This window comes from Palaemon carinicauda, chromosome 1 (genome assembly GCF_036898095.1).
Source record: "Palaemon carinicauda isolate YSFRI2023 chromosome 1, ASM3689809v2, whole genome shotgun sequence".
Taxonomy (NCBI): Eukaryota; Metazoa; Arthropoda; class Malacostraca; order Decapoda; family Palaemonidae; genus Palaemon; species Palaemon carinicauda.
Window position 1 is genome coordinate 260,277,240 of NC_090725.1, and position 10,000 is coordinate 260,287,239.

Sequence of the window (10,000 nt, forward strand, 5' to 3'; positions counted from 1 at the left end):
GTGAGTGCTGTCATGTTAGGTATTTCATTTTTTCATATAAATCTTAAAGGGAGTTACTACACTGAGAGCTTGCGAGTAGAAAGCTAGATTCGAGAGAGAGAGAGAGAGAGAGAGAGAGAGAGAGAGAGAGAGAGAGAGAGAGAGAGAGAGAGAGAGAGAGAGAGAGAGAGAGATCTTAAGTTTGTTTAGGCTACCTTAATTTCTGCATGTAAGTTGACAAGCTTTTCAACTTACATACAATCAGTGTAATAGTTCATCTCTAAGTAATTTTGTAAATCAATCAGTGATTACAGAATGCTATATGCAATACCCAGAACATTCTAGACATTGTCAACATATGAAACCAAATGAGTTCGTAATGTTTTTGTTAAAAAGTAATAATAACTAAAATATTCACCTCTTAGCTACATTTAAATTCTGTGCACTGGTGATATTCAAATTTCCAATATCCTGGATAATTTTGTTTTCGTAGGAATTATTGTTGAAAGAAATTATATGAATAATGAGTTTCTACGAAACTTAACGTGATTGTAATTGGGAGTGTAGATTCCGCAGGCTTTTCATCTTCTTCACTTTACGTAAGCAATGTTTTGTATTAAATTTATTTTCTTCTCTAATATTAGTATCTAAATAATGTGTAAAGAAAGGTGATGCCATTAAAACCTGAAGCTCATGAATTAAACTTTGTCTCGTTAATTTATCTCTCTCATTTCCACGAGTATGATTTTCTTATAATTTTTGTCTGACTATTCAGGGTCAGGCAAACAACACACATACACACAAGCACAAACACTCTGTGTGTGTGTGTGTGTGTGTGTGTGTGTGTGTGTGTGTGTGTGTCTCTCTCTCTCTCTCTCTCTCTCTCTCTCTCTCTCTCTCTCTCTCTCTCTCTGTCACACACACACACACACACACACACACACACACACACACACACACACATATATATATATATATATATATATATATATATATATATATATATATATATATATATATATATATATATATATATACATATATATACTTATATATATATATATATATATATATATATATATATATATATATATTCATATATATATATATATATATATATATATATATATATATATATATATATATATGTACAGTATATACTTTATATATATATATATATATATATATATATATATATATATACATATATATATATATATATATATATATATATATATATAAATGAATATACATATCCCTCCCTCCCTCACCTTTAAGTTAGCAGGTTAGGTCCATACAGCATTAACCATTAGGTTTTCAGCAACACGTCTGCAAAGGGATTCAAGTCCCATGGCTTTCTTTCACACACCGCTACTCTTTAATATACTGATAGGTGCTTAGCCTATACAGAAGTCAACAGAAGAAAGCTCAGAGGGTAATTGAACCTGATTGTTAATAGAGGTGGAGAGTGACTCGTTCGGTGTAAAATGGTGCTGAATTAAGGATATGTTGTCTTATATGGCTGTTTGATATTCATGTGAATGGAGTGATGCAGAAGTCTGTGACTGGAATGGTTAATGGGTGCAGATACCTTGAAATTGTTTGCAATAGGAAAAACTGGAAAGTATGTGAGTAATAGGAAGGCTATGAAGGTAAACTGGGACCAGGAAAATTCTGCCTTGATTATTAGGCCGGGTGCCAGGATGTTGTCTGCTAACTTTTTTTTTAACTCACATTTCCTGATATCTATGTCTGGGCAATGTCAAGAATATAGCGACCACCTTCAACTCGGGGCCGTTCTCACATAGGAGCCCCCCGCCCAGGTTTCACACTACGCTCAATTCCGCCTCACATAAATCTACGTTAAGCCTTACAAGGGCTATCAAAAATATTCATATTTTCCTGAAATTTTGTAAGGACTATTGTAATATATCAAGAAACATATGTAAAGAGCAAACATTATAATAGTATAATGTATATTTTGCAAGTGATACACAATGTACACAGACAAACCGAAAAAAAATATGGTTTTTGACATAATTTTTTTTTTGGAAACGAAGCCCTCAGTGAAAAATAACGTATCTATGGGTAAATGCTTCATACAAAAACTTCCATATTATATAAGCTTTCTTTTGAGTCCATATTTGCAGTTGTAGGTAGCATACAGAACACACGGTGGTAAATAACGCACGTTTTCACAAACTTTAGAAAATATGTCCACAGTGACTTGGCCTACTTGCATACTGCCTGTATCAAATGTACTCATTTAAGCTAAATTAAGTCATACTAAGCTAAATTATACTGTCATATCATAAGTAAATGGCTGATTTTATCCTCAAACAATTTTTTTTTTTAAACTAAGAATTGTAGATTTTCTTGAATGGAAAAAAATTTATGCCAATAGCACATGATTGATCACTGTCTGATTCATTCCTAATTATCATGATCATCACTTATATCGAAATCATCACACTTTGCTTCGTCTCCTTCCTCATCTATTAACACACGCATGAGATTTTTGGAGATGATGTCTCCCTCAAGTTTATTTCTGTCAGAATTTATGTGAAAACCAAACTCCTAAAATAATGGCAACTTCGGATATTGTTCAAGAATTCTACTCCAGAGGCACACTTGATAATTAACTCTCTTCACAAGCTGCACAAGAACGCTTTTCCATGGGGGAAACTTTGCAAAGATCAAAAGTGACTGCTGGCCGTATACTCGTAACTATGGTTGATCCACGGAGTTTCCTGGCCTTTATTTCTCGGACTTCACTAACTCTCTTTATTCTGTAACCAAAACCATACATATGGCATGTCAATTCTTCAATTCATCTCATAACATTCACATCATCAAGAACTCATTGTTTCCCTACTCCAGCAAAAATATCAATGGACTTTGAATTTTGGCTAAAGAGTTTAATTGAACGTATCTTTCCTTTGCCTTTGAATGCTGAAATACATTCTACACCAGTGAAGGCATGAAGAGACAGAAGGGCTGTAATGTGGTCTTGAGGGTAATTTTCTGCTAACTATAATAGTTAATATTGATGAGTCGTTCTCTCATATTTAGGAGGATGGTGACTGTGAAAGATTTAGCATAATCGAGAAGGAAAAATATATCAATGTCCTTTGCCCTAACTCTCAACGTCTTGATGTGTGGTAGTTTGGTCTGAATGTAATTGATATAAATGATAAGCCTGACATTAGTTTCTTCTTGGCTAGAATATGCTTCAGGCAATTGCTGTTTGAAAGCCTTTCCCTCAGCTACTGTCAGTTTATAGGCTTGACCCTCCCTTAGTGAAGATCGTAGATTTTTTTTAGTGATATTTTTTCATATCATCAGAGCCCCAGAGGCGATGTAGTAGACTGATGAAAGATTTCTTGTTGTCATCATTTGTGAGGAATGTTTTCCAGTCTACGGGACGGGAAATATTTAGTCCATCAATAATGAAACTATCACCACAGCCTCTTCGGTCTCGCTCGGCCGATTTTGGGAGAGATGAGTTTGTCACCATATGTGCCTGTGCTAAATATTGTCTCAGCCGCAGTAGGTATATTCTGGAAAATACGTTCTGCTATAGCTAGCATTGTAGGGATACCTCTTTCATATAAAAGGAGGAATTCCCATCCTAAATTAAGGAAAATTCGTTTGATGGAGGGAGCTTTCCATTTTCAATATTCTTGATCACTTAATTCATTATTTAAGCTTTTTTTCATATAAAGTATCCATCAACTGTTGCTATTGAATATGGAGTTGGAGACAGGGGATAGGACATAAGGTCACTAATGCTAACATGTCTTTCTTGTTGCTGTGTTTTGATAAATATTTTGAAAATGAACCCACCTGTTGACTTGTATTGAATTTCTTTCATTTAGTTTTACAATCCTTTGTGAAATAGCTCTGAACGACATTATTTTGACCCTATTTCTCTTGATGGGTTCGAACAAAGGTACATTTTTTTCACAAGGTAGTTGCTTACGAAGTTTTCTCTCTGTGATTGGCCTTTACTAAATGCGTTTAACACATAATGCCGTATTTCTTCAGACACTGATACTCCCGAAGATAAACATATTAGAGGCTGCGAGATTTCAAGTTGAAATGGGTTGGTAAAACTCTGAATTGCTTTAATTGTTCGTTGTGTGAAAAGTACTAATGAGTATGATATGAATTTTGTATTTTTTCTGGCTCACAGAGGGAAGTTTTCATGCAAATACCTAGATCAAAGGTTGTAATTGTATAATCTTGTCCTACTTCGGATGAGGCCTGTTGACTGCACCTCAAACATTCTTGAATTGTTTTGAGGTCCGTAATTGCTGCATAAATCATTGGATGATACCCATGTGCACAACTAATTAAAAAACGACAGGTTATATCATCGGATGTGAAGCCAGTAGGCTACTGACTATGAGTGACTAGTAGGTGGTAGTCGTTCGCCGAATTAGCAAAAAAGCTATTAGAGATAGAGTATTTTTTAAAATAAAAAGGCCATATTTTGAATCTAGCTGCCAGTGTAATTTCCTTGAAGTATTACGCCTTCATCTGGCAAAATTTGTAATTCATTTATTTGCTAGAAATCGTAAATATTTCAGGAAATTAATTCAGGTTTTAATAACCTATTGCTTTATTTTTTATCAAAATAAATATCGTATGAAAGAAAGCATTGTGTTGAAGCAGTTATTGCTACATTTCCTGAGAATAAGTTTAAAATGAAGAGTGAATATACTAATGAAAAAAGACAGTTATGAATAAATACTGTATATTATTTTTCTACATTCTCTATCATGAAGATCAGCAACCTATACTACTGTACTATATAGATAATTAACTTAAAACCTTAAGGTATATCTCTATGTACCAGCATACTGAATACACATGTTTGAAAGTTGTGCTTTTTTAAATTGTAATTTCTTTTCCTATAAATTATATGTATATCATTGATTATAGAATTCATGATTTTGTATATTTTCAGAAGGCAATAATAAAAAAAAAAAATTATATATTTATCATTTACTATTTGGCAATGAATGCTGCTATTCTATAAAAGAAGAAATAATAAACAAACTCTTTATTAAAAAAAAAAAAATAAAAAGATAAACCTTCACAGAATCTTTTAACATAAATTTTGGAATATTTTACCTTAAATGTTTCCAAATGGTGATATTGTCATCAATGTCTATTTCACTTTTTCTTCACCCTGTTGTCATCAGCAGAGTGGTTTCTTTGATGCAACGTCTTGACCGAATGTGTGGGCTCCCTGAGCTATTTGACAGAATGTGTGGGCTCCCTGAGCTATACAGGAGACCAATCAAAATAATTATCATAAGATCAGTTACATTCTCAACAGTAGAGCGACTCCTTTTATCTGAATACACGATATTCATTCTTGAAACCACTCTTTCAGCCTCTGCAGAACTCACAGTTAAAGTATTGAAAACATTTTTAGGTTCCTATACACTTTTAGGAATGTCAGCCTTCCCAGGGTCGCTAGAATTATGTAAGACATTTTCCGTGTAGTCCCAAAACACTACTAACCAGTGACCAATACTGACAGCGCCAAGTCAGATCATATCGCCAGTTAGCCCTAGCCGGTTCGCCCAACTCATGAAACTCCGTGAGACGCTTCTAATGAACTGGTGCAAACCGGTTGAATCCCTCTAATGTATATATATATATATATATATATATATATATATATATATATATATATATATATATATATATATATATGTATATATATATATATATATATATATATATATATATATATATATATATATATATATATATATATATATGCGTATGTGCACGTGTAGGTACCCCGTTCAGTTATCAACTGAGATTTGAACATTGTTTAATTTCGGTCCTGTCTTTAGGCCCTTTATATTCCAAGAGAATCTTTATTCAATTCATTTTCTCCTACCAATCTCCTCTCCTCTTCCAGTAAGCTAACTTTCGTTTTGATGTCCTGATTGCGTATCAATCTTTAAGGGGTCCTGGTGAAGGCAGCAAACTCTTTCTTCAGGGTATTCGTTAACCAGTTTCTCTCCTCCTACCGGAGCACTTCTTGGTTGACTTTCCTTTGAAGGCGTTTCATGATGATGGAACCCAGTTTAACCAGAGATCCCTTCGCAATTATAATATCCTTTTTATAACTACTGTAAGAGGTCTCTTGTTTCTCAAATTGCCTCTCCTGGTAATGATGATTTGGACTGATCCGCCTATATACAAGGCGAACACGGGCTCTTGCGTTGGCAGCCCGTAAGGGAACGGAGCGTTGGTTGTATCTTTTAAAAGCCGTTACTAGTACTCGACGGCACAGACACTGAAGACAGACAGATGATGATAACGATGACACAAAATGAGGACCAAAGCTGGAGCCCGAAGCTCAAATCGGGGGTGCCATAAAGCAAACGTCTCCAATCCCCAACCCGTTCCTTCGTCAGTCCTGAATATTTTTTCTCTTTTTTCTTTTAAGAGCGTCCTAACAGGAATACATCCAATTGGGGAGTGCCTCTCGCTAGCAGTCTTTTCTCTTAGAGAGAGAAAAAAATACGTCAGATTGAGGAATTTTAGATCTTCTGATCTTTCAATATTCTCTTCTTCTGTGTAGTTTTCTTATTCTGCACAATCTTCATTTTTGGTTCTTCAAGATTAGGGACTTTACTTTCTCATTTCAAATCTACCCTATCATAAACTGATCAACGACTTATAATTAGTACTCCTTTTCGAATTCTTTCTTTCTTCTCTCCCTTTCCCCTTACTGTCTCCCTCTTCTTCCTATATTTTCTGTCCGAATCCCATCAAATAAATCAATTATTAGTCTTCAAGATTCTTGTTTTGCTTTTCCAGACTACCTTCCTGATTCCAACGGTTGTAGATCCATTCTTGACGATGTATTTTGGTTTTCTTTCAAATCGCAGACTCAACAATTATCTTAACTTTAAGTCAAAGCATTTTCTGTATCACTCAAGTCTTGTTTCCTTTTTATAGGTCTCAGAGGTAAGTCGGTTATAAAAGCTTGCAAATCTGAATAGATCAATAAAATTATTAAAAGATCTTTTTACCTTTTCTAAAAATTTCTGCTCAAAGCCGAATGATAATTTGAAGCTGATTGGGAATGTAATGGTATTCCATATTTCTCTTCAGAGAGAGATTTAGGACCTTTTTGGAGTTCTGACACGAAAGTATTAAACTTTTCTACTGATGACGAAAGACAACTTTAAGTCGAACCAGGAGTTGCGAGAATTTTGAAGACTATTTCAGATCCTGCAGCCTGTTAGAACTTTAGATCTTTTTCTGATCCTTCAATATTCGCTACTTCTGTGTAGTTTCCCCTTATTCTGCACAATCTTAATTTTTGGATCTTCATGATTAGGGACTTAACTTTCTGACTTCAAATCTATCCTATCAAGAATGGATCAACTTCCTCAGAAGCCGTGATAAAAGCTTGCAAATTTTAATTGATCAATAAAAAGATCAAAAGATCTTTTTACCTTTTCTAACATTTCTGCTCGAAGACGAATGACATTTTGAAGCCACTTGGGAATGTACCGGTATTCCATATTTCTCTTCACAGAAGAACTAAGGACCTTTTGGAGCTATGACAGAAAAGCATTCAACATTTCTATTGATGACAAAAGCTAACTTCGAGTCAAACCAGGAGATGGGAGAGTTTTGAAGACTCTTTCGGATCCTGGAGCCTGTTAATGATTTTCAAGCCCTTCATCTGTACTAAATTAAAAATAAGCTACATACAGAAACTATATTGTTGGAATGGCAGGGCTGCCTGCTTCTCGCTAGCCCGACGGAGCTCTTCCCTTCCTGATGGGCCGGCAAGGTCCCACCCCGTTCCCAATGGGCTGGGGGCCGGTCCCCGTTCCCGCTGGCACGGCGGGGCTCGACTGTTCCCGCTGGCACAGCGGGGCTCCCCCACTCCCACTGACACGGCGGGGCTTCCCAACTCCCGCTGGCACGGCGGGGCTCCCTCGGTCCCACTGGCACGGCGGGGCTCCCCCGTTTCTGCTGGCACGACAGGGCTCCCTGTTCCCGCTGGCACGGCGGGGTTCACCGGTTCCCGCTGGCATGGCGGGGCCCCTGTTCCCGTTGGCTCGGCGGGGATCCCCCATTCCCCCTGGCTCTGCGGGGATACCCCCTTCCCGCTGACAGGGCAGGGCTATTACATTCCCGCTGGCAGGGATTGACATGAATTGACATGTCTGAGCCTTTGTCCTGAAGTGGACTAGAAACGGCTGCATTTGGTGTTGATGCCGTATTTCTTCAAACATTGATGCTCCCAAAGGATAAACATGTCAGACACTGCGAGATTTCAAATTGAAATGGTTTGATAAAACAATGAATTGCTTTAGTTGTTCATTGTGTGAAAAGTACTAATGAGTAGGATAAGACTTTTGTATTTTTTCTGGCTCACTCTATATCAGAGGGAAGTTTTTCATGCAAATACCTAGATCTTAATTCGAATGATGCCTCTTGACTGCACCTCAAACATTCTTGAATTGTTGTGAGGCCCGTAATTGCTGCATTAATCATTGGATATACCCAATAGTTGTGGTACATTTTGGAGTATTGCCAGTACTAGACACAGATCCAGATATAGCAGGAATAAATTGATCCTCAAAGTGCATATGGCAAGCAATAACCAAGAAAAAATACAATCCTTCTATTTAATAGCTTTGATGTAATTTTCAGCACAGTTTGATGATTCCATGAGGGTTGGTTCTGATCTTTTTTTTTTCTGGTAGTATGGTCCAAACTATTAAGCTCTGCTTTTCTTTCTGTTGGGTATTAGGAATGGTTTCAGACATACGAGTGACTGATTTCAGGGCAACATCTTTACGGAATCCAAAATTTTGCATGTAGATTCCAACTGTGCTGTGAACTGATCCAGCCCCATAAACACTAGACACCATCTGATCAAACTTGTCCCTATTGCCATGAAACACCGTTCCTTCAGGCTGATCCTTAACTACATCACTATTACTGATTAATGACATAGTTTCAACAATGGATTTGCTAGGGCAGTTTCCAATTCAAGAGAATAAGTATAGGACTCACAATGACCTAGTTTGTTTAGGAGAGTAGTTAATTGTTTAGATTTGAAAAGATGTCGGAGTGTCATACATAGTAGGATATGCTTTTTCATCTTCCACAGTCCACCTGTTGCTGCTTTACATATACCTTGACGAACTGATAGTACTAATATTCTTTCTCGACCTGATGGCTCCCTCTTACCACAAATTAGTGTAAACACAGATTGTAGAACATGAGCATCTTTTCTTATCTGAAGCTTCCTCAGTTTCTGTGATGGTGTAACACTGCTTAGGTATTTGTCTCACTAAATACTGCTTGGATCAGCACTCATGAAATTGGGCCTCCCTTGCGAAAAGATATAGTCCTCTTATTTTGCATAGTAAATTTTCATCATTTAGTTGAATTGCCTTTTCTTCAATATTCAATACGCATCTGAGTGGAATATCTGCAAGCTATGTTTATTACCCGAGACCTTCTTTACCTTGTCACCTTTGCAAAATATACAATATTTACCAAATATCACTATATATCATCTTTTTGTGTGCGGCTTACATTCCGCATTGGTTTTTATGCTTGACAATGTGCGGCGACCAATTCGAAAAAAACACTCGTTGGCAACTTTCATGATAAATTAATGAATAAATAAAGAAAAAATAATTAATATCAACTTTCAAGTGCATATGAACAAATACCTTTAAATTTTCTATAAAAAAATAAAGGCACTTTATCCTTTATTATAAGTTTGGAAATTATCAGGAGAAAGAACCATCACTTAATTATTTGGATTTATCAGTTCGAAACGGATAGAGACGTTTTCGTAATTATTTCATTATACCCTGAACTTTGGCTCTAAGAAACGTCTACATAGGCTCAAATGAAAGCGTATGTAACAAGGAAGTGTTTATAATGCAATATGTAATTATAGAGTAGTTATTTTTCCCGAGAGGACTTCGTTTGCAGAGAAGTATGT